This window comes from Dermacentor silvarum, chromosome 1, assembly GCF_013339745.2.
Source record: "Dermacentor silvarum isolate Dsil-2018 chromosome 1, BIME_Dsil_1.4, whole genome shotgun sequence".
Lineage (NCBI taxonomy): Eukaryota > Metazoa > Arthropoda > Arachnida > Ixodida > Ixodidae > Dermacentor > Dermacentor silvarum.
The window spans coordinates 326,301,383-326,326,633 of NC_051154.1; the positions used below are offsets into that span (position 1 = coordinate 326,301,383).

At 47.2% G+C, this 25,251-nt stretch overlaps 1 long non-coding RNA gene across 1 annotated transcript; it reads left to right on the forward strand.

Moving 5' to 3' along the window:
* Positions 1–1,965: 1,965 nt before the first annotated feature.
* Positions 1,966–7,078, forward strand: LOC125942288 (uncharacterized). The gene is made up of 2 exons (XR_007464967.1): positions 1,966–2,023; positions 6,948–7,078. It is a non-coding gene; the product is annotated as an uncharacterized LOC125942288 (long non-coding RNA).
* The last annotated feature ends 18,173 nt before the right edge of the window (positions 7,079–25,251 follow it).

Sequence of the window (25,251 nt, forward strand, 5' to 3'; positions counted from 1 at the left end):
GTGTCCTCAAGAAATCGAGGCCATCACCAGTGGAGAGAGCTTTGTAACCCATGTCTAACATTTCCTTAAAGTGTGGTGGCCACTGTTATAATCATATTCACAAGGTCAGTCATAGTGTCAAAGAGACTGTTGGGAATCTGGACTTTCCTTTTTATTTTTCACGTCGAGCAATCGGGTACTTGTGCGAAAAGGGTGACTCGGACCGAGCCTGTGAGTGCCGCAAAGTTACACAAGGCAGAACAGCAGTTCATCACTGTGCGGTTGTTGTTTACATTATCCCGCTATCCAGCAGCTGCAACTACGCAGGACACCTAGTATATATATTTTATTCGTCTGTAAACAAAATTCTTTGCCTGCATTTATTGTCTAGCCTTCTCCCGTCTTTTCGTGCTGTCCCCAAGTAATCGATAGTTCCACTCTTACATAACTTACAATTATAAGATTCATGCTTTTGAATATAATCGGAAACTGTGCCATATGGATGACATAATCATTACACGTGGTGTTAAAGTGGCTGTGCAGTCTGGGTAGGGCTTCAAATCTGCTTGTTATAGCAATTCATAAGTTGCTTCCAAAACTTGAGATACAAAGATTCAAGCTATGTCTGTGAAAACAGTGCATCATGTTACAAGGAACTGTTAGAACACTCATGGGAAATAGCTCGTATTGCGAGAGGTTGTAGAAAATTGCTTCAACTTGCTTTCTACAGCATTTTATAAAGATGCTTTTTTAACTCCCACATCTGTCGTGTTGTCTCATCACAAAACTAAACAAATATAAGTATTATGCCTTGAGTTTCAGTAAAGATTACATGAATATGATTAATCCTTTCCGACACTATGCACACAATTCAATACACCCAGATAGTGCATTAATAGCAATGCCATTGATTAAAGTAAGGATATTTAAAATGTGTCCCGTACATCTTCAAACTCTTCTAATTGAAATAGTGCTGCATGTTTGAATTACACAGGCAAATTGTTTTAGTAAAGGAAGTACGAAGGTAGATGGTTGGGTACTTTGCTTGGTGGTGTAATTGTATGTATGTCACTTCTTTCATCGTTTTTCACAGTGTGTTGCACCAGTCATAATTTTCGAATGGCTGGATAGGTGCTATTCAAGCCTGGTAGACATGAAATAGTTGATGTTTTGCAAATCTGATGTACTTGCACTGAGTTTTTGTATGGAGTGCACATTCCATAAACTTGACAAATTCACTAAAACTGAAAACTCCTAATCTATTGTACTTCTGCAAGCATTTTATGAATATGAAGATGTAAGAAATGTGGTGAAGCTAAGTTTTCAATCAACACAACTAATTGGCATGTGAAAGGGTTAAGGAAAGAGGCTCCTTGAAACAATTTCTCGAAACATCGCAACATACCACCTGAGGGTCTCCACCTTAGCCTCTTACTACTGTTTTGCCAAATCACAATATTGACTGAATGCAATATTTTTCTGACCAGTCTTTCATGTAATGTAAAGAAAGTTAACACGCCTAGTCTTACATGAAGATCAATTCGAAATCATTTATTTATAGCACTCACTTAGCAGCAGTTCTGAACTTTTCTTTATCAGTATAGTACTTGTGATTCACCTTTGTATTGCTGAGTACAGGTAGAGATATGGTTAGTTGTTTACTAGAAAGGATCCTGAATTTTCCACCTTCTGATTGTAGCTTAGACCGTCACTTGTACTTCACAAGGAGTGGACTGTGGTAGCTAGGAAATATAGTTTTTCTGAGAATTTCCATGCATGTAATTTTAATTCTGTCTGCTAGCATGTTGTATTACAGCAAGAATTCATAGATTAGAGGCTCCATGAAGGTATATTCTGTCGTTGAATGTCTATGAGATGGTTAAGCAGGTTGACTGTATCTAGTTACAACTCCTCATGTCCTGTGGCAGTTACGTTTGTGTGGTTTGGTGCTGTCAGTGTAAGCTTAACATTACTTTCCTTCTCCCAGGAAGGACACAAGCATTGAGGAGCCATTTGACCTGCCACTACACTGATACGGTATTTGGTAGGTTCTATTACAGGTTTTCTTTCGTGTAGTAGTACCTGCTATAATTCTGTATAACGTGTTCAGACCTTTAGTCAGCAGGCTGTTTGACAACAGGTGTTTACAAATGAATAACTAACAAGATTTTCAAGGTCATTAGTGATGCAATCGTTGCACACTGCTGCACTTTTCTGCAAATTAATTGATGAGCCATCCAGCAAGTGCTGCTCTCCTGCCTTAATGCACAAACCTTCAAATAATTGTTAACCCTATATCACAAGTGTACTGCAAATGGAGATGACTGTTCACAGCGACAAGTTCATAATGTTTACTTACATGCAAAAGGGAGTCAAACGTCACGTACACATTTGAAGTTTTCCAAAACAAGTTCATCATCATAGTGCATAATGAACAAGTAACTTAGCGCAATAAAAATACACAGGCACAAGAAAGGGAGACAAAGACAAGCGCTTGGTGACTCAGAAGTGTGTGACATATATGTTCCAACCAATTATTATTTTCTAATTTTTCTTCTACTGATCCAGGATTCCTGTGACTACTTGCCTTAGGTAACATACTCTGTTGCCTTCTTGCCCTAGAAAACATAACTAGTGCCTTCTTGCAGCCCTTTAAACTGGCAACATCTTCACCACCGACAGTAGAGCGTGTTCAGATAAATTCAACTAGACATGCCTGGTGACCACTTAATTTTGGTGAACAAATTTTATTTTGTGCCCGAGCCTGACGACAATGAAATCAATGATATCTTCTATTTTGTTGTAGCGCAAGCTGAACGACAAGGACAACAGAAAGGCAAATTTGACGCACAGCCAGCGTTAACGTTCAACAACAGATTTGTTTCCAGTTCTCATCACTATATATACCCTGAAAACGTCATAGAACACGTGTAAAAGCTCGGTAAACATGAACTAAAAAAAAAACGGGAACCACACGCATGCAGTTTTTTAGCCACATAGATTGACAGACATGTAGACGTTTAACGCGAACAAAGATCGCATCATCTTCCACCTGCTTCTACTCATGATAACTGTTTTCTTTAATCTAGGTTTGTGCTTGCATCTTTGGCAATGAAGGGCAAGAAAACCATCAGCAGCCAGGTATTTACTTTGTTATTGTGTTCTCGTAGCCTGTCATTTATACATCTACCAGTTTGACCAATGTAGGACCGTCCACACTCAAAGGAATGTCGTATAAAACACACGTGATGCAATCAATGAATTTGTTTTTATGTTCATTTTCGCATGCAGTATCCGCAATTCTTTCTGGCTTTGTCTTCCTACACAGGCTTCCCAATTTATCAGGAGCTGAAAAAACTATGTTGATATCAGACCTTCCAGCAATCTTTATTCTGTGGGAGAAACTATGTATGTAGGGGATGACAGCAACCTTTCTTTTCTTTATGTCGGTGTTTGTACCATTCACTTGCTCGGAACCTTTTTTCACTTGGCTCGGGTAACCAGCACCGCTTAAACGTGAGACTTGCCATCTGAAGCTATTGTGCATTAGTTGCCGGCTTGGCTTCTTGAGCGCTTCACTGAAACACACCTTCATGATTCCCCCTCTTCAAGTTTGTATGCACGGAATGAAATGGTAAAAGTGGCTTACTTGCTCTAGGTTCTTAACCCCAGCAGGTTTTGTTATCGGTGAGCACAAAATTAATGTGAAGGAATCCAAACTTCCCGTCACATGGCTATCCTGCACCTAATGCACGATTGCTTCGAACGGCAAGTCTCACGTTTAAGCGGCTTTGTTTACCCGAGCCACGTGCTCATGTCAGTCGCAGCAGGACTGCTTAAAAAGGCACAGCAAAAAGGTTCTGAGCAGGTATATGGTACAAGTACCGATATAAAGAAAAAGATTGCTGCCATGCCCTACATACATAGTTTCTCCCACAGATTAAAGATTGCTGGAAGGAGTGACATCAATGTTGTTTTTTCGACGCCTACTAAATTAATGAGCCTGTGTGGGAAGTCAAGGCCAGAAAGAATTTTGGATACTGCATGTGAGAAGGAACATAAAAGCAAATTCATTGATTATATCGCGTGTGTTGTATACCGCATTCCTCTTGGGTGTGGAGGGTCCTACATTGGCCAAACTGTTAGATGTATAAATGACAGGCTATGAGAACACAATAACAAATTAAATACCCTGGCTGCTGACGGTTTTCTTGCCCTTCATTGCCAAAGATAAGTTCAAACCTAGATTCAAAAAAGCAGTCATCATGAATAGAAGCAGGTGCAAGATAATGCGCTGAACTATAGACACTAGAAACATATCAACATTTGGTGACGCATGCATCAGTAAGCCTTCAATTTCGTTATCCTCGAAAGAGCTTGATTATCTTTGTTCACGTTAAATGTGTACATGTGTCAATCTGTGTGGCTAAAAAAACTGCATGCGTGTGGTTCCTGGTTTTCTTTAGTTCATGTTTACCGTGCCTTCACACGTGTTGTATGACGTTTTGAGGGTATATATAGTGACGAGAACAGGAAATAAATCTGATGTTGGAAGTTAACACTGTGTGCATGTCAAATGTGCCTTTCTGTTGTACCTGTTGTTCAGCCTTGCGCTGCAATAAAATGGAAGATGCCATACAAACAAGCCCCTATAGCTACCCTCATTGTTAGTTTCGCAAGAAAAAGAATTGTCTTTGAAAATAAAATATAGAAGCACCTGTTCAGTCGGAAGCATTTTTTTCTGGATTCTGCTAAATCCGTATTTTGATTAATCCCAAAGAAAAAGTGTTGTGGCTATGGCTCTAAGAATATTTTGGCACAGACTGCAGGCAAATAGCATGAATTCCAACTAATTACCACGGAGTATCCCTGCTACGATATAAAGTAAAACTTTGAAAACACATCATTGCACATGTTTTAAGTTCAGTGTGTTTTTCTCTGCATCTATTAACAGCACGAAATTTGGCCATCCTGTTGCCATTGAAGTCGCAAACATTTGGGCAAATAGCTCTGCTCTCGTTGACTCTCAAAATCCACGAGAAGCGCTCATATTTGGACATTGCTTTAGTTTGAGCTTTACTTTAAAATTTCTTTAGGAGAGGCGGAATTCCCAAATTAAGCACGTCACCCAAGTAATGCTGTCTGGAACGACATGTTGCATTATTTGTTTGGTTCTGGGGTTGCCAGTCAAGGAATGGACAGAATAAGCAGTACTGCCTGTAGCTGCCACATATGGGGTCCATGTGTACTTGTTGCAGGTTCATTTACGTCGCGAAAGTGCTACAGGTTACTTCGAAAAGCACAGACTGACAAAATGGCAAATTTTTGGGGGAACACAGTGACTTATGTGGATTGACCTTGGGTGGTGTGTCTATAATTATAACTTTTAAGGGGGTGGAGATAGTATGTTGACGCACTGACGACCATAACTTTCAATTATCATTGCTTAAGTAAAAAGTATATTGCGCATTGATACTTTCATGACAAAAACCAACCAAATCTGAAAGAGGCTGAAAGGCACACATGTTGTATTGCAAGGCATGCTTTCTTCATATTGTTGCTAATTTATAAGCTGGTCATCTGGACAGTACTCTGGCTTGGTTGTTTTGCATCGGAATTGTACAACATGAGTGGTTTGAGCTCGTTTTAAGAGTGCTTCATTGTTTTGGGAAACAGTGGAATCTGCAAGGTTTTCTATTAGAGCAGTGAAAGTTGAAAGCCATGGTCCGCAGTATGGTGGGGGTCGTGGTAGCTCTACCTATAGGCAGAAAATGTAAACTCTGACTGTCAATGTGCACGTGAGAGTTTTGCCTGTTCCAAGTGAGCCATCAAATAACTTGGGTAGATTTCATCTGAAGTTTTTCATGTTATAAGGCTAGGAACATATACCAACAAGGCAGAGTATGACATTTTTTTAGAGCACTGGTAGTTACATTTGTGACTTGGAAAACATTTATTGTTGATGTATCTGACTAAAAACGGTGATGATGGTGGTACAGTAAACTTTGTTACAAGAGGCACCCAAGGGACTTGGGAAACATGTCTCTTGTAACCAAAATTCTAAAAACACTGAGGAGTCGGACTAGACCACTTTATTATACATGAGCACCAAAGTGTGTTTAAACTCATCTTTGATGCGAACAGAGCTGTCTCATGGAAACATGGCTATGGCTCCGGAGTTTGATTACCGGCATACAAAGCGACCAGCACCGTATACGCTGTGACAGAAATCCAACTCAATGGTACTCTGTCACAGAGTCGGTGTGGGAGCGCGACGATTATAGAAGCATAATGGCAGAAAATTCAGTGAAATTGGTAGTCTCAACCATACGAGGAATGACAGCCGGCTGCGGAACGAAACAAAATAGAGCCAAGGGACTGAAAATTGCAGCGCATACCGGTTAGTACTAAGTTAGCCGCATTACGTGAGCGTGTCTGGGTTGTGTCTCTTATAAATAGTGTAGAATTTGCTCTAGGGACATAAAAAAAGTTGTCCTTAGTAACCGAGCACGGCCGCTGGATAAAAAAAGGTGCGGCCCGCCGCATGCATCGAAAACGCTGTGATCCGCCGCGGCGCCACACGTCAGGGGCTGTTGTCTGGCATCGGCATAGCAAATGCGTCAGGAACGCGCTTGGAACGCCGTCGCGCATGCCAGCCGACGGCGCGTTCCATCGCCGATGACTAGCGCCGTTCGTCCCAGCCAAGCGGCCGACAATGCAACTACGGCTGTCACATTCGCTCCCATTGCGACGCGTCCGACGCGGCAGGCCGCACCTTTTTTTGATCCAGCGGCCGTGAACCGAGTGTCTCTTATAACCATGTCTCTTGTATGCAATGTTGTTAACATGGCGAACATAGGAAAACCAACCAAACCATTTTGAAATGTCTCTCATAACCGTGTGTTTCTTGTAACGAGATTTTACTACTAATAGAGAGTCTTAATTGATTGTTTTTTTTTTCTTTTCAGGCAAAGGCAGGAGGCATCTGCAAGCAACCAGTCATTCCGATTCTCAACCAATCCTTCTAGTCAGCCCATTTCTAGTGTCTTATCTTGCAAGTTTTTTTCAGTAAAGCACAATAAACACGCAGTTTCGTTCAGATTCAGGTGGCTTGTTGCTTTTTGGGCACGAATTTGTATGTATGCTTTCTACACGTCATGTACAGAACTCAAATGCAACATGGCAACACTGACACGAAGATGAAGCGGTGTAGAAGACAGTTACACAAGGAGGAAACGTGCACACACAGCATTTTCAGTGTGGTGTATGTCCACTTATGTGCATTGATTTCTGCCCCATTTCAAGCTATATCTGATGTGAGTTAGCCATGTTGTAATGTACAACTTGGTATAACTTATTTCAATGAAACCAACAATTTTCTCATTTGCTGGAGATATACACCCGCATCATCATTTACAAAACAAATTTTGCACCTGTTGATACGAAGCAAGATAAAGCTGAACAAGTTCGTACGGATTCATGGTACAGGCACGCAAGCATAGAAGACATGGACACAAGAAGAACAAAAAAAAGGTGTTTCTGTCTTCCTTTCTGTTCTTTTTGTGTGTTTTATGTGTATACCTTTCCTCACTACGGTCTGTCCGTTTTTAATTAGGAAAGTACGGTGCTCAATTTACAGAATTTCCGTTCTACGGAGCTCACCGTTTTGTATTTGGAAAATACAGACAATTCTGTGATCACAACTACGGAAATAACCATTTTCTATTCGACGGAAATCACCGTTTTCCATTCGACGGAACTCTCCGTTTTCCATTCGACGGAAATCACCGTTTTCCATTTGACGGAACTCTTCGTTTTCCATTCAAGGGAAAAAATTTTTACAGACTATCCGTTTGACGGAAACGCTGTTTTTCATTTACGGAAAAGTGTCCGGCAACGTTTTACCTTCAACTTTCACCGTAAACTGAAGAAATTGTTTTTACAGTGTAGCATTAGTTAACGTCCACTGCTAAAATCGAATATAACTGATAAGTTAACTACCACCGCTATTAATACATTTATCATTACATTAGAGTTCTTTTGTACTCGCGTATAATCTTGTTAGACAAGACTTCTGCTGTAGAATCGACGACGAAAACAATTGAAATTGAGGATACGGCATGCAGGCGCGTCTTGCCCCGAGCGATAATACGCAGCGCATGACTTCGACTTCACGCTCGACATGCGCGACGGGGACTGACGTGCGAGTTGATGCACGATAGAACAGGTGCTTCTGAGTGACCGAGGCCATTTTTTAAAAATCTCATTCGCCGCGCCTAGTGCCCTATCTCTCCGATAAGGGCGGCGTCCCAGTCAATGACGAAGGGCGAAACGTGTGAAATGTTGAACGGAACGTGAGAAAATATGGGCGAGCTGTTTGCTCGTCAAACGAAAGGAGACCTTTTAAATATGCGTGAGGGCGAGCACAACTGCATCTGGCTGAATGCGCACCCCCGCAGTGTTCGCTCCTCTTGTCCTGCTTTAGCGCAACTCAGTATGAGTATGAAGGAAAAGGATAGACCGGTAGTGAAACTCTGGACCCGTGACACGAAAACCTTCGCCGGATTGCCGCAACCATTAGGCTGGAAGTCGGTCAAGTATACGAAATGCTAATGAGAGCCCAGCTTATTGTCCGAACAAGACAGAACAGCGGATGCAACACTAGATCACTGCGTAAGTGGGCTGGTAAATTGTTCGTGCACCAGCGCACCGTCAAAAGCACTGTAACAATCACCGTAAAAATGCGCGAAGTTGAATCGAACCGTCATAACGATGGAAGAAAATCGATCTCGGAACATTCGCGGCCATAGTAGAAGTTACGCTAGAAGTCCCCTAATTGTGGCTCAATCTCGCGGAAGACCTGCGAAACACGACGAACGTCAGTCAAATTTGAGCTCGGTACAAGTAACCTGATTTCTGAGGGGAGTATAACAATGTATCCCACGTACTTTGTCGATAATACTCGAGGATACGTTCGCGCGACGTCGACAGCAAACGTAAAGAACACGTAGAAAGAAATAATCCTTAAAGGGATACGGTCACAAAAGTTGGCAGGTGGTTTTTTGCATCGGACTAAAAGTTGAACTGTTGAAAATGACGAATACAACAAGATGCTTTGAAAAAAAGAACGAGAAACCTCAATTTTTTTCGATGTTCTGTTGCACCTTGCCTCCAAGCGGCCGCCGGCAGAAGCTGAAATTTGACGTCATAACAACAACCCGCGCGCGCTCGCGTGGCCAAGGTCGGCCTCAGCCGTCGCAGTGTTTTTGGGGTGTGGGTCCCTTGCAGCGTTTCTTTAACGCCTTTCGGCGATCTTCGCACGAGGTCCGTCTGAAACATCACCGTCGGCGCTCCACGCACGTGGTGCGTCTTACATGCGCCTTCCCGCGGTCGTCGCTCGGTATTGACGCGTTCGTCGCGGCGGAAAGAAATGCCCAGACATTGCTGTTATAACAGCATCGTCGGTCGTGACACGCCGTCGCACATGTTTCCCAGAGAAGAAAAGGTGCGTAAACTTTCGATACCTGCCTGTCAGCCATCACGTCCAGCCTGGAGACTTCTAAAAAATGACTTCATTTGCGCGGACCATTTCGTTGACGATGATTATGTGACCAGCCCGGCTGTGCTGAAATGCCTCGGCATGCCGCTCAAAAGGGAACTCCTAAAGCCTGACGCTGTGCCATCGGCCTTCTCACGAAAACGCAAGGCGGAAATGATTAGCAGTGCGTTTGAAAAGAGGAGGCGAAAAAGTGTCCGTATTTTTTTCGTTCACTTGCAGCCTTCTTGTGCAATGTGAGGGCGAGGCTGGGGCGAGATGCCCGAGGCTGGGCGCGAAGGCAGTAATGCCTTTAAAAATGTTGGTAACAAATAGTAAACTACAAGGCTAGCGCGCGGAGCACGACTCACCAGATCAATCCTACATGGCAGCGGGGCACACACACACACACCATAGAATAAAGAAAGACACACACACAGCTCGGCTTCTCCACAGGCTAAACGCGGAAAAAACTGGGGAGAACGCCAGACAGGTGCTGCCATCTGTCGGGCGGCTGGCGAAGTGGACGTGAAAGTCTCGGAGGTACTGACACCTCACAGCAGTTGCTCACGCCGACGGCATAAACTACTATTCGGTCATCCATGCAGTGCTGAAGTACCCCGCAGCTGCCTCGCCTGTGGCGCTCTTGAAAAAGCAAGTTTACAGAGGAAACGACAAATAATTCTTGCACAAGTGTTTGGTGCAGAGCGAAATCTTCGCGCTACGGTTCGCGAAAACCTGACCGGCACTTTCACGGCCGCCTGCTCTCTTTAGTCGCTTGACGCGGAAGGCTCGTAACCGTAAGCGGTAATATTTCTTGCCAAGTTCGAATGGTTCTCGTCTTCAGACGTAAACTCATCGCTGGTAGAGGCACCAGAACTCGAATCCATGCTCGCGATGGCGGCGTCGGCGCGCTTCTAATAACCGCGGCCGGCCGGTTGGCTATCCGACGAAGGTGTCGTGAGGTCACGCCTTCCAACTACCGCGGGTCAGGCGGCGATGCGCGCGCTCTAAAAAACGCCAAAAAATAAAGCCATCGGCTCAAAAATGAGCTAAGTGACTACTTCTTTTCGGTGTAATCACACACTGAGGATTCATTTATAGCATTTACGTAAAATTTTCAGATTTGGTGTCTGTATCCCTTTAGACCCCTTGATCTTGAGAGTAGCGACACTCTCTGCCGCGCGTGGGGTTTCCTCCTCAATTCTCCTCGGATTTCTCCCCTCCCCGGGCCGGCGCGGTGCGCACGGCACGCTACACATTCCAGTGGCTCGCTGTAGCCGCATTAGCATCAATGCGCGCGCTTGTTTACTCGGCCTTTTGAAGCGTTGTATGGGAATTTAACCTTTGTGAAGCTGTCATGACGAAAGTACGCTTCCGATAGAACGTTGTGACTTTTTTTTCAGGACGCTTCGATAAAGACAAGTGGAAGCGCTTCGAAAAAAGTGAGCACCAAGCAGTGGCGGAGCTGTTTGTCTCTACGTCGCCACTTGGGTTGTCCGTAACGCGGATGTGTATTGGGTGCATATAACATAAGGAGCGTAGAGTATAAACGCAAATTTAGTTCACATGCAATCCTGGCTACTAAAAGGCTCAGAGAAGGTAACCAAGAAGAAATGTGATAGTATACTTTGAATTCGCCAAAAAGAGTGGGCCAAAACCTTTGTACCAATTCCACTGTGCAAAATACGTGCTGTGTTTGCGAAACAGCCAACATATAACTTTACACACGCGCCGGCATTCCGTCACCATGAACCGACGAGAAATTGCATTACATCACCTCTGGGAGTACCCTAAGTCTCTCTCTCTCTCTCAAAAAAAGGGGGCTGATTGCTCACACGGAAACTTCTGAGACTATGGCACTTGATAAAACACTTAGACTTAAAGATGTCAAGTTTATCAGAACTGAAGGAGATTATCAGAAGCGGGTGGCTTGTACTTTATGAGCATGCGCTAATAATACATGCCCGATACGTAACTTCGCCTCCGTGCGTATGGCTTTTTACTTCACGGTGGCTGCCAAGATATCATTGAGCGGTTGGTAATTGACTTATTTTTATACTTTCGCTTAACCAACTCACTTCATATGTCTATATGGAGGAAAGGAGACGATTGTTTGGTTTAATTCAACAAAATAATACTTATTCGCGCTTTTTCACACGATGAAAATCGCTACCAGTATTTCATATCTGACGGCGCGGAACAACAGAATGATCTAGGCGGCGCCGAATGTTGCGGAGCGGACCGATGGGTGGTTAGAAGAAAAGTACCCCGTTAACTACGAAGTATTTCTCCTTGGCGCGCACAGTTACTCACACACGCACAAACAGAAACATACATACACATAAATGCACACGCGCACACACATACACACACACATACATACACGTACGCACACAATGTTACAAAATTTGACTTACAGGCATCAACTTATAAATTTCATACATTTAAAACTATGAGCAACATGAGAACAAGGTGAGAGCTGGAGCCAACGTTTCGACAAGTGGACTTGTCTTCTTTAAGGCAACATATGCAAGTCCACTTATCGAAACGTTGGCTCCAGCTCTCAACTTCTTTTTGTGTTGTTCATCGTCTTGAATATCCATCTTCCGCATTCCCCGTGTCTTTTATACATTTGAAAACTAACGCACGCGCGAGAACACAAAAAAGCTTTGTCACTGCACGAAGAGTCAACAAAAAAGTTAAGCGACTCACTTGGAAAAAAAAAACTATATGCACAGTTATAGGTGCTCTGTATTGAGCTGAACAAGGAGACCGGCTATGCAAAGATCATTAAAATCTCCATGCAGCTTCACCTACAAATATAAGGAAAGCTGTAAGATTCACCTCGCAAAGAACGACGTGCTTAGAAGGCGCGAAATCCTTTCTCCCGATGTTATGGAGCCACTGCTTCCGGCGAACGACATTCCGTTTTCCTCGGGGAATAGAAAATATTGCTAGCCCTTTCTCTGACCTGCTGCTGCATTGGAACGCGCAGCAGCAAGGTGTTTTCACAGAGAACGAAGCTCAGATTCTTACGGAAAAACGGAAAAACTAGGATACGAACCTTCGGAGCGGCAGGGCGATCACCGCTTGGCATGCGCATGGGGGGCGGGAGGTAATAAAAACGTACTAAAGAAAGTTTCGCGCCATTTTCGTGACGTCAGGGTCACCCGAAAGGGTAGTATGGCGCGGCGCAGCCATTCGGCGCGGCGGATGCGCTGGCTCCGTGAAAGGAGCGAGAAAAAGAAAAGGTGGACAGCGCCGGCGAGGGTGTTGCGGCGCTGTCAACCTCCTCAAATCAAAGAGTGCTGCTACTTTCCAACTACAAGGGGTTTTAGCACTGCTAGGATTCTTACGCGCGCCCCCGCAGCTGCCACCAGCGCGACGCGCCTCATTTGACGACGGCGAACCAGCGTGATTACCGGTACCACCCTCCGCGCCGATTGCAGGCAAGCTGCGTGCGTTGTGATCGACGTTCCGCGTATGTTTTGGTAGTTGATCATGACAGCTGCGGAAGTCTTCAGCTGTTGTGGTTGCATAATAATGAAATATTATTCGCCGAAGTACAACGTCGGCCACCATTGCGGATGGCCTCATATAAACAACGTAAGGACCGTAACATGATAGGGGCACTCTGGGTGGAAGTGGTGGTTGCCGCTGGTACCGACGTCGCGTTCTCTTCAACATTAGCGCGTTGGCATGTCAGAGTCTGCCTCATCAGCATCATCATTTTCAATGCATGCTAAAGTTTCTTTTTCGGGACTCTGCTCCCATGATTCAATAGTCAACGAAGCACAGAGACCGCAGGAATAAAGCTTGCAGCGCAGTTCGAAACCTGACACAGCGATCAGCGGCGTAGCGAGCGAGTGATGCTATGCCGATGCTGCTGCAGGTTTCACCAGGTTCACAATACTCGTGTTAAGTCGCAGTTGAGCTGAATTCATCACTAGGAGTCCCGCAATATATTTAAAAATATAAAAACAAATTTTAAGTCAATACTTAATGTTTTATTGCCCTGTTTAATACATTGCTTAACGGGGCCGTTGAGCGAAGGCTAGGCTGCCTTGAACATGGCAGCCTAGCGACACTGCGCCGGGCGACGAAACGCGCGGCAGGCGCGGCAGCTCGTGCGTGGTTTTGATACTAAATGAGGCACTGTAGTTTGAGTGCGCGCCCTCTTCCTCCGTCGGGTGCGACGCGACGTCGAATGAACGCGGCGCGTGCGGACGTGTTCCCACGCGTACGTCTGGTTGGGGCATAAGGCTCGATGTTACGCTCCCTTGAGTATTGTCGCTACTGACACTGGTGGCATGACTTCACCGCAACGAATGGCCGCTCTCGTCAGTGCTGGAACGAAAACGCGAGAAGAAAAGCGTAGTGCCGCGCAAGACGGGCTGTGCGGCGAGAATAACTACGAAATCGCGCCAGAGTATCGCGCGTCGTCTGTGTGGAAACAAAGCACTACCTGAGATGAGGTCTGTCTGCGGCGGCTGCTGTGAATCGCACCCACGCGTTGCCTCTCGCGATCTCCCGATTAGCGAGACAGGCCGGCCACATTTCGCTCCGTTCGGAACGCGCTGCAGGAGACATGGTCCGTGTCAGCCAATATAGTATCACGAAATGAAAACACGTATAGCGCGCTACGGTCTAATTTCGCATTAGGGAATATCGTTAACGTCGGTGAATTTTTACAGCGGAGCTGTTAAAGCCTCCCTAGGTTGGTCTCGTTGTCGTGCGCAGCATCGACAAGCTGGGAGAGCGTGAGTTGGGAGAGAGTGAAAGCAGAGCATAGCCAAGTATAGAGAGTCTGATGGCATAGCGCAACACAGCTGATGCGAGGTGGAAGGAGGAGGAGGGAAACGAGTGGTGGTGTATACGTGGGCGCTCGTGCTAAGCCGCGCGGTGGTTTCGGCGGGTATCGTCTTTCTCGCTGTGGAAAAGAAGTGACGTGGCTCATCGCTTGCTTCTCTGAGCAATGGCGAAGACTACCATTAGGGCTCCCAAGGCGGAAGCCGCTCTAATGGAGCGCCATCGTGAAGCGACTCGTGAGCGGATGCGGCGAGAGCAATCTGATCCTATTGCGAGAGCTAGGAAAGCTGAATCCAGGCATCGCAGGAGAGAACAAGATCCTGTGGTTAGATTGAGAGGTGCCGCGAGTACGCGCCGGCGAAGAAATGAAGATCCAGAGGCTCGTGAATGCAGTCGATTGACTGCATCGAGATACTACGCAGAACATCCTGAAGAAATTCTGAGCGCCAGGAAACGGAGGAGACTGGACGATCCTGGGTTGCAGGTGCTCGGGAACTTTTGCAAGATGGGACTGACGGTGCTAACGGACGATTTAAACGTGAGTTTCTCGACTTAGAATTTGGCCACAGCTTAAGGTTTGTGACATACTATGGTTTAGTAAGACGCTTTACAAGATTAGTGCTGTGCGGAACGAGGTTGGATGAAACATCCGAGAAGATCTTCCCGGATGAGGGTGACATCGATGAACTCTACTTGCAAGGCTTGTCTACTGCAGGGAAAGGTGCCGCCTATGAGTGCAGTGAATAGGTATCGCCAATCTCAATTGCCAAAGGACTTGCACTGCATGTCAAAAACTTAGAAAAGGAACTAGTTACAAGCTCAGAGAAAAGTCAACTTAAAGATAGAGTAAAAGCCAAGATAAAAGCAAGGTAATCGCAAGATAGAGCTAACAGAAAGCCAAACCAAACCTCCACTGCTCCGCAGGTCATTGGTGTTTAGCCAGAGCAAATTTTTCATACGGCACCATACTACGCCTACACAAGCTCCGCCGCGGTCACCGCACCTCCAAAGCATCTGCCCCAACCACTGCTGCAGCCGCGCCGGCGCCACCTACGCGCGTAACGTTCTAACCATAAAAGCGCAGGCCACGTACACAGGCGCCGTCGCCACACTCTTCCGTAAGGGCTTGATGAGGGCTAGTTGGTTCATGTCGTTGGTTTATGTCTGTGGTATTTGTTTCTCCGTGTCCTTGTTTTATTCGCACTTATATACATTATTCCCACTCTTCCCCTCTCTCCCTATCCGTCTCCAATGCTACAGCGATGTCACCACACTCTTTGCCCCTCTCCCATACGTGACGTTATAACCACAGAAGCGCAGGCCGCTTGCACAATCGTCTCGATTCCTGTCCAATTGTATCGTGTCCTTTTCTGTCCACGATACGGACGCAAGCCGCCCAGGTTACCCCATCTGGGGACGCATGCGGTGGATGTATACGAGGGCTAGAGGTAGAACGCTTCGCTGTAAAACAGCCGTACACGTGCGCCGCTCTTATAGAATAATGCAAGTAAATAGATATACGCGGATAATTTTTTAAAGCCACGCATATGAAATGAGAGCATGAATTGTCTGCGCTACTTAAATTTCCCGCATACCGTACTCCGCCGCGCTCCGGATGGTGAAAGCGGCGCGGCCATGGAAGCAAGCCTGTGACCTACTACTCGACAGCTATTTTTAGAGCGCTTCCGCTAGTTTAACTCGTAGTATTTTTTTGAAAATATTAGCCAGGACAACCTATCGGAAGTTTGCCATACTCGTACTAGTGTCATTAGGCGATGAATTCCACAGTAACGCTTCAAACGGCTGGAACGACGAGTGCACGTATTGATTCTTCCGCGGGGGCCGCTGGCCTAAAAAGGGTGCTGTGCGCTGCGCGCCGGCCCGTGGGAGGGTGAAATCCGTGGATGATTGAGGATAAAAGCGCGCGCGCAAAGGCAAGTGTGGCTACTTTCTGGAATAGAGGTGTTTTAGGGTGGGTTGATGGATGGATCATACATGTGCGTCCCCTTTGAAACGGGGTGGTGGTTGGCGTCACCACGCTGTTGTTCTTATTTTATCTAATGTCCTACCTATATTTATGAGAAAAAGGGAACACACACACACACAAAAGTATTCCCAGCATCAAAGTTTCTGAACCACTATTGGGAACCTTGTTTTTGTACGCCTCAGTTGTTTGTAGTCTTCCTACTTCTCCCAACAAACCTCCAATCGCCTCTTACTCATCTCTATTGCGAACATGTTAACATTGCTGCCCCCCCCCCCCCAATATCCCTGTACCCAAGGGCTTCAAGGAGGCGAGATGAATCTAAACCGACAGCTGGGTATCTTCACATTCTAATAAAACATGGTCCGTCGTTTCCTTAGCTTTGCCGCAGCGAGCAGATGCTTCTGGGTGTACCTCGCTATATAACTACGCGTTCTAAGGGATCGTGAGAAAATAGGCAAACGATGTAGTTTTTTTCATGACAGCATGAAAAAAAAACATGCGTATAACGTTGTAGGGCACTTCTAGTAGCACTAATAGTTTAGCTGTAAAGAAGGAAACCGTTTCTTGTTTGTCTTTTTTTTTTTCGAGATATAGGTACCTGATGTGACAGATGCCATGACCTTGATTCCTTCCGGTGCAGCTTTTGCACTCCGGACGCCGGAACAGGGCGACTGCTCACAGGCGCGTGGAGAGTCACGAAACTGGAGCCGGGTGTTGACGTCTGGCTGCGAAGCGAGAAATATATGGCTGTCTATGTGGCGATGACGACCCTGACGACTAACATTAATGACGGGCCAGCTTGTCAGCAATACTCGTTACACAAGCTCCGAAAGCATGTTTTTCAGCACAGTCGCCTGTCAGGTTGTGGAGATTTTCGTGGAGGCTAGGCGGAATTACGAAGCACTAAGACAAGCAGCAAATGAGCTTAGAATAATACAATATTTTTACAACGAAGCTGTATATGCCTAGGCTGAAGCACTCGTGGTCCGACCACAGAAACGCTCCGGTGGAATTAAACTTATCAAAAACCAATAAAAAACTCGCGTCTCGTTCACATGGTATATACCAAACTTGGCATGGAAGGGTATGAATGCATGATTAACATGACTGACAAGGTCATGACATCAATAACGTCACATGCTCGTCGGTAACATCCCGAATAACGCTAATAAAATCACATGTGGCGCGTGACCCGCATTGGATGTGTGGGTATGAGCCAGGGACAAGAAAGGAAGAAAGAAAGAAAGAAAGAAAGAAGAAACGAAGGAAATCCCGTGTGGCTCACACCGGGGCCGCACATACCAGGTTCGCTGGTTCAGAATCTGTACGCGCTGCATGGGCGGTGAAATTTTTCAAAACTCTACTTGTTAATGTTAATGTACAAATTGTTATTAGAAGAGAAAAGGAAGGTCACGTTTTCATTTCTTGAATTGAGAACAAACAGCATGCACTTTGTTTTTAGAGCTTCCCCATGCTTTTGGGGATTACATGCACATCTTATTAACCCACCGATATAACAGAAGTGATACCTCAATGTACAGAAGTTACCGTCTAGAGCGCGAAGTACGCAGAAGCACACGGCATCTTTCACAACATGGCGTCAAACACCGCGCGCATGTTTTTAAGACAGCCGCCGTCTTCTAGCTACTTGCGCTTGTCTGAGCAAACATACATACATATGCTGACAGCTCCAACAGTCCGGGGGCAGTCCGGAACTTCCCGTTCGTGAAAAAAATGAACGCATTTCTGACAACTCTCGGACTAGTGGGCGGAGCTTCGGAAGCTGTCCGTGAAAAATCGAATGCGGCACAGCAGTGCCAAGCAGTCTGGAACTGTGAGGGACTGATAATCGAAGAGGCCCATTAACTCTATGCTGACTGCTGAGGAAAAGCTGGGCGAAAAAAGTGGCAACCCCATAGGTGCCGCCATGTTGCTATGACTCATTTTTGTAACACTAAAAATATTCCAAATATTACGAAAAAGCAAGCACTTACACATATCACGTAGGCACGGACAACATTTGAAGTTAATTCCATATATTTTTCGGAAAGATGAGATTCCTATTCAAATACTTTTGATGTAACCTTTATGGCGTCTGAAAGGCTGCGTTTGCAGGCGCCTTAACTATATGGCGCTACCATACGGACGGAGGCTCGGGATCGTATTGATTGCGCGCCTCGTCTTAATCGCTTCTCGTCGCCTGCGCCTGCGCACCTGCACAGAGTAGAAACATGGCGGCGCTCTTGCGGTTCCCGATTTCAATACATGGGCGCTATGGAGAGCTTTTCCTCAAGAGTAGGTTATATTAACTATATGGCGCTAACCCCGCTATCTTCTCCAGACAAATATCGGTGCTCTGGCTGGCTCACAAATATACGAAACGCTGTCTACGAAAGCGAAAATATTCAGTTAAGTGGGCTCGCGTCTTGCAGATTCAAGTTGCAATCGCTGGTGAGGTGCGGCAAACGCAAGGCGCATCGGCGCGAGCTATCGCGAGAGACCACCAAAGGATTCGCAACCCACAAATTTGATGTCTCAACCCCTTTAACAAAGTGAAGTCCAATACCGTCCGGCGTGCCCTAAGGATCTGTGTTAGGCCCGCTTTTCTATGTAATCTTTATTAATGATATCGTGGAGGTTCTAGCCGACGCTAGGCCTAAGCCCTACAAGTTAGGAACGCACACCAAACAAGGGAGACCAGTCTCATTGAGGCGCAGCTAGCGTCGGCTCAGCTAGCGCCCGTTTTTTATATCCTCACTACGGAAAGGGGAGAGGGGGGGCAGAGCCCAAGGTTGCTGGACAACTGTCTGCTGTCCGCTGCAAAGGCCACTCAAAACACCCCAGTTAAGGCGCAACTGCATGCACGCGATATCTCAAAAAGCAGTAGCGACAAACTTTCAATTTTGTTCCAATAAATGCGATCGTGCGCTCGAAAAGAAATTTCAAGCGTACCAAGAGGTCAACGCTTTATCTAGATCTATCTTTAATATGCTTTCATCCCCAGTAGAAATTATTCCCGTGCCGTCAGCGTAAAAGACCTCGACTGAAATTTAAAATGATTGCGACTCGGTCGAGTTGGAACGTGTCCATGATAGCAGTGCACGGCAAAACGAAATGACGCGAAAAGAGGACAGCGCTTCTCCTGTCTTCTTTTTCCGGGTCTTCTTCTTGCCATGCGCAGTTATCATGGATGACGAAGGACGAGTCATGCGCGAAAAACGTTAATGGCCAATAGCTATGCTAAAACGTGACACGAGGAATAAAACATGAGTGAAAATAGGAAGAATTAACCACGGCATATAATGGAGCGTGCGACGAGGCACCAAACTGTAAGCTGGCAAAGCTTTCACGATTCGGCAAATATACGCATACGGCCAAGCTTACCTTTCGACGCGCTGACGCCGTCGGTGTACCACCTTGCACCACGTCGAATTCTTGGAACGAGATCACGAGAGCGTTCGCTTCACGTGCTGCGCGTTCTCCCGAGCTGTCCACAGCATCACAGCTGGTAGCGAAGCACCCATTCAAGCCCATATGTAAAAAAAAATGGCGGCTCGTTGCAACCGTCGCCATCTATGTATCGGGGAAACAACTAGGGCGAAGTTTGCAGTGCTGCGCGGTTCTCCAGAACAGTCCACACGAAATCGGCTCCAGCAACGCACAGAAGTGGCATCACTAAAGGACAATGTCACATGCACGCGTCTTTCTGTTTTTGTTGGCTCGTGGGTCGATTTCTTGTTTGCACTTGACAATCTGTGTGGCCAATCCCCCTCGTGGGTACGAGCCATGTTTTGAGGCAACAGCAGCCACAACATTTAGTACCCATCCCGTTAGCTGCGATTGTGGGACGCGATTTTCGGCTGCAGCTCGTCCGCGAGGCCTGGTACTGCTACGTCCTCGCAAGTCCTTAACGTCGTCCTTTTATACGTACGACTGCTCCTGTTTAGCGCTATTCTATATTTACTAGTGCTATTTACGTCCATTCTAATACCTATTTTGGTTGTGTTTGTCGCGTATTTGCCGATGTTGCTGTTCTTGTGCGCGACCGCATGCTTTGTTCATACGTAGCGCGGATTCTTTAGATTTTTCTACGCATATACCGCGTACTAGAAGCCACTGCAGGTAATTGATCAGATTTTTTTGTCGCATTCTCTTTCTTAAGATTATCCTAAATGTACTGCACGCAACATGTCAGGGGTTTTTGTTCCCCGCGACTCTATGGTTAAATATACGGACCAGTATTTCCCATGGCGTCTGTCAGCGTTGCCGCGCATAGGGGAATAAGGATTGAGGACTTGCTGTCAATGATTGCTTGCAAGCTTTCTGGGTTTTATGCATAGGCGCCTACTACGGGGGGGCTCTGGGGCTCGAGCCCCCGCCCCCCCCCCCCCCGGAAATCCAAAGCCTGCCCGCCCCCCCCCCCCCCATTTCTCGCCAAAGTGTCATCACCAGAGTTCTGTTGCCCACATTATTTGCGGTTTCTTTAGAGTTGCCTCAACGTTTCACTAAAAATTTTATTGTGGCTGAAAGCTTACTGCATCAGCGCGGACGTGCACGGCTTTACATTCACACTTTCGCTTTATTTCTGCAAATCCTGACCATAGGACGACAAGCGCATTAGAAGCGCCAGCGGCGGCTACCTCATAAGCATTTTTTCTCACTTCAACGTTTTTTTTTTTTTTTTAATTTCGACTGTGAACACTTGTTAGCGGAATCGAAATGCGAGGCTGGCAACATGGGGAAAAAAAAGGAGGGCGACCCGCGATGGAAGTAGTCGTAACGCACGTTGTTACTCCTCTTATTTTTTTCTCTTATTTCTCAATTAAAGAGTTATTTGTTCAAAATGTGAGTATGTGAAGAATTTCTTAACACACTATAAATACACATACAATATATTTAATTATATTGTGCGCATTTATTGTGCACTTCTTCATCATCTGTACATTATCATCATCATGCGTGTGCCCCTCATCTTCATCGCGCGTGCGGGCGCATCATCATCAGCGTGGACTGCCGAAGGCTGTTCAGGCTGCTTGTGGACGCCGCCCTTCTTCGCCGTGTCGTCTCTCGGGCTCAATAAAGGTCCGACCTTACTGTGACGTCACAAGTGGTGGAGGTGCTTCTTGGTTCCCCGTCCTCTACGCCCCAGGCGTACTCCCTGGAGCTTCGTTCGGGTCGCCGCTTGTGCCCACTGTCCGTCAGCATGTCGCAGGACGAGCAGCCTGGCGCTTCTACCCTAACCATCTCGCCTCCACAAGCCGCACCTTCTGTGATCATCAGCGGCCACCAGCGCGATCCCCATCTGTTCGCTGGTCTTCGTGGTGAAGATGCTGAGGACTGGCTGGATGATTACGAGCGCGTAAGCTCTGCTAATCGGTGGGATGATCCCCACAAGCTCCGCCATGTCTCGTTCTACCTGACCGGTGTGGCGAAGACCTGGGTTTTCAACCATGAGGTTGATTTCACCGATTGGACGAACTTCAAGCAGCAGCTACGGCAAGTTTTCGGCACGCCGGCGGTTCGCTCCGTCCTTGCGAAGAAAACTCTGGATGCTCGCAAACAACACTCCGGCGAGTCCTACACATCGTACATCGAGGATGTGCTTGCACTCTGTCGCCCTGTCAATGTTGCCATGGCTGAGTCAGACAGGATACGCCGCGTTCTTAAAGGTATTGGGACTGTGGCCTTCAACGCGCTCGCCGTCAAGAACCCGGCTACCGTCGCTGACATCGTCTTGACGTGCCAGCGCCTCGACGAGCTCGAGTCCGTACGCTTGCAGCCGGACTTCAGCGAACACCGTTCTGCGGCAGACCCCGACTTGCGCATGATGATCCGGGCGATCATATGCGAAGAACTTCAATCATTTGGCTTGTCATCTTCGTTGATGATTCCTGCTCAGCCTTCTGGTGCAGCGTTGCGCGACGTCATCAGAGAGGAACTTGCGTCAATGACCTGCTCTGCGAATGTGGACCCTCCGGCCCCTCGCACTGTACCAACATACGCGCAGGTTGCTGCCGTGCCTCCGACTAGTGTACGTCCCACGTTGCCTCTACCCACATTCACGCAGGTTGGTGTCGCTCCTCCGGCCAATGTCCCCTCAATACCAATTGAGCCGTCATCGCCCCATCTGACCGCACTATCTCACAGCGCACCGAGCGCCCCTTACTACCCCCCTTGGCGACCGTCTCGTCCTACCTGTTATTACTGTGGTTATCGCGGCCATATATCACGTTTTTGCCGCAAGCGCCAACAAGATGAGCGTCGCGGGTACGACCTGTGTGAACGCGATGCGTATTCTTGTGGGGCCTCTTACGAAAGCCATCGTTACGCTTCCCCTCCGCGCCGTTCCCCATCTCCGCCCGCAACGACCGAGACGCCGAATGGTTACCGTACCACCAGACGCCGATCACCTTCGCCCTTCCGCCGCTCCTCGTCACCGCTTCGGCCTGCCTCTTTCACCTCTGACCGCCGCCCGGAAAACTAAGTAATGCAGTTTTCGGAGGAAAAACTGCATTCACAGACAGGACTACAATTTCTCCAGCGCGCCCTTGTAATATTATGTCCGTGTTTGTTGAAGGTGTGCACGTTGAAGCTGTGGTGGACACCGGTGCGACTTTATCTGTTATGCATTCCGATTTGTGCAGGCGTCTCAGGAAAGTTACGACGCCTTATGATGGACCCGCGCTTGTTGCAGCTCAAGGGAAAACAATCCGCCCTTCCGCGTTTTGTACAGTGCGTGTATTCATCGATGGCATCGTCCACTACATACAATTTGCTGTGCTGTCGCCCTGCTCCCACCAGCTCATTCTAGGATGGGATTTCCTTGCCTCTGCTTCCGCTGCTATATGTTGTGGGCAAGGCGTCGTACATATGACCGACACCGACTATTCGCTCGGCGATGAACTGCACCAGCCACTTCGTCTACTCGCAGCAAAAGATACCGAGCTACCTCCAGGCTGTCAGCAAATTCTGACCATCACGTCCGACGCCATCGACCATGGCGATGTGTTAATGTTACCTTGTGCGCGTTAGTTCACAAAAGGGATAGCCATTGTTTCAGGCCTAGTTAGGTTCGATAATGGATCTGCGCTTCTCGAAGCAAGGAACACAACACCTGAGAAAATTCTACTTCCTGAAGGCACCACTTTGGCTTGCGTCGCTGATTCCGAGCCTCTCTCTGTCGTTCCCCTCAAGGCTGCTCCCTCTGAAATCCCTCCTGCTGGACATTCTTCCTCTACCTCCGCTCTTGCTACTGTAATCAGCTCGGACTTGACCCCTTCGCAGACGCAACAGCTCCTTGCCTTGTTGAAGAAGCATGAAGGTTCATTTGACGCCCATTCTTCGACATTGGGACAGACGACCGTCACAGCGCATCGGATTCAGACAGACGGCAGATCCATCGTGCGTCGCCGGCCGTATCGCGTGTCTCTAGCTGAGCGCAAAATTATTGAGCAAAACGTCGCCGACATGCTGCAACGTGAGATAATTCGCCCCTCTGCTAGCCCTTGGTCGTCTCCCATTGTTTTGGTCCGAAAAAAAGATGGCTCCGTGCGTTTCTGTGTAGATTATCGAGCGCTCAACAAGATCACGCGCAAGGATGTGTACCCCATGCCTCGCATTCACGATGCCCTCGATTCCCTGCAAGGTGCCGAGTACTTCTCCAGTCTTGATCTGCGTTCACGTTACTGGCAAATTCCGATGCACGAAGCCGACAAAGAAAAAACAGCGTTTGCAACCCCAGATGGCCTTTACGAGTTCAACGTCATGCCCTTCGGCCTCTGCAATGCTCCCGCAACTTTTGAGCGCATGATCGACACCGTTCTGCGTGGCCTGAAGTGGAAGACCTGCTTGTGCTATCTGGATGATATCGTTATTTTCTCGTCGACATTTGCACAGCACCTGCAACGTCTCGACGAGGTTCTCACGTGCATAGCCAGTGCTGGTCTTCAGCTCAACACCAAAAAGTGTCATTTTGCAAGCAAGATGATCAAGGTCGTAGGTCATATTGTAAGCAAGGATGGTATTCGACCTGATCCTGACAAGATTTCGGCGGTGTTTCACTTTCCTCGTCCAGAAAAGACCAAGGACCTACGCAGTTTCCTCGGCATCGCTTCCTATTTTCGCCGATTTATTCGCGATTTCGCCTCTATAGCTGCACCTTTACACCACTTACTTCGTTCTGGTGCTCCCTTCGTGTGGTCACCTGAATGTGAATCTGCCTTTGGCTAGCTAAAGGGCGCCCTCACATCTGAACCTGTCCTGTGTCATTTTGATGAGACTGCTCCCACACTCTTGCACACGGATGCTAGCGGCCATGGCATCGGTGCTGTGCTCCTCCAGCGAGACAACTCTTCCCGTGAGAGAGTCGTTGCGTATGCCAGCCGCGTGCTCACACCTGCCGAGAAGAACTATACCATCACCGAGCAGGAGTGCCTCGCTGTCGTTTGGTCCGTCCAGAAATTTCGCCCTTATCTCCACGGTCGCCATTTTACCATCGTGACGGATCACCACGCCTTATGCTGGCTTTCCACACTCAAGAACTGGTCAGGGCGTCTTGGCCGCTGGATTCTTCGTCTCCAGGAATATGACTTTGAAATCATGTACAAGTCTGGTAAGAAGCACCAAGACGCAGACGCTCTTTCTCGCTGCCCGCTTCCTCCAGCCGCACTCATCAATGGTTCCGCCACCGCCTCCAGTGACGCACTCACTGACGTCTCTTCTACGGCGGTTTTGTCCTTCGCCACTCTTGATCATCTCACTTCGCACGACCATGCATCATTTTCGTCTCAACAACTCGCTGACTCGTACTGTCGCCGTATTATAGACCGCCTTCGTGGAGCTTCGCACCCGCCTAACGCCCGGCTTCGTCGACAGCTGACACAATTTAAGCTTGAAAACTCCGTGCTGTACCGCCGTATCCACCATCCTGATGGACGAC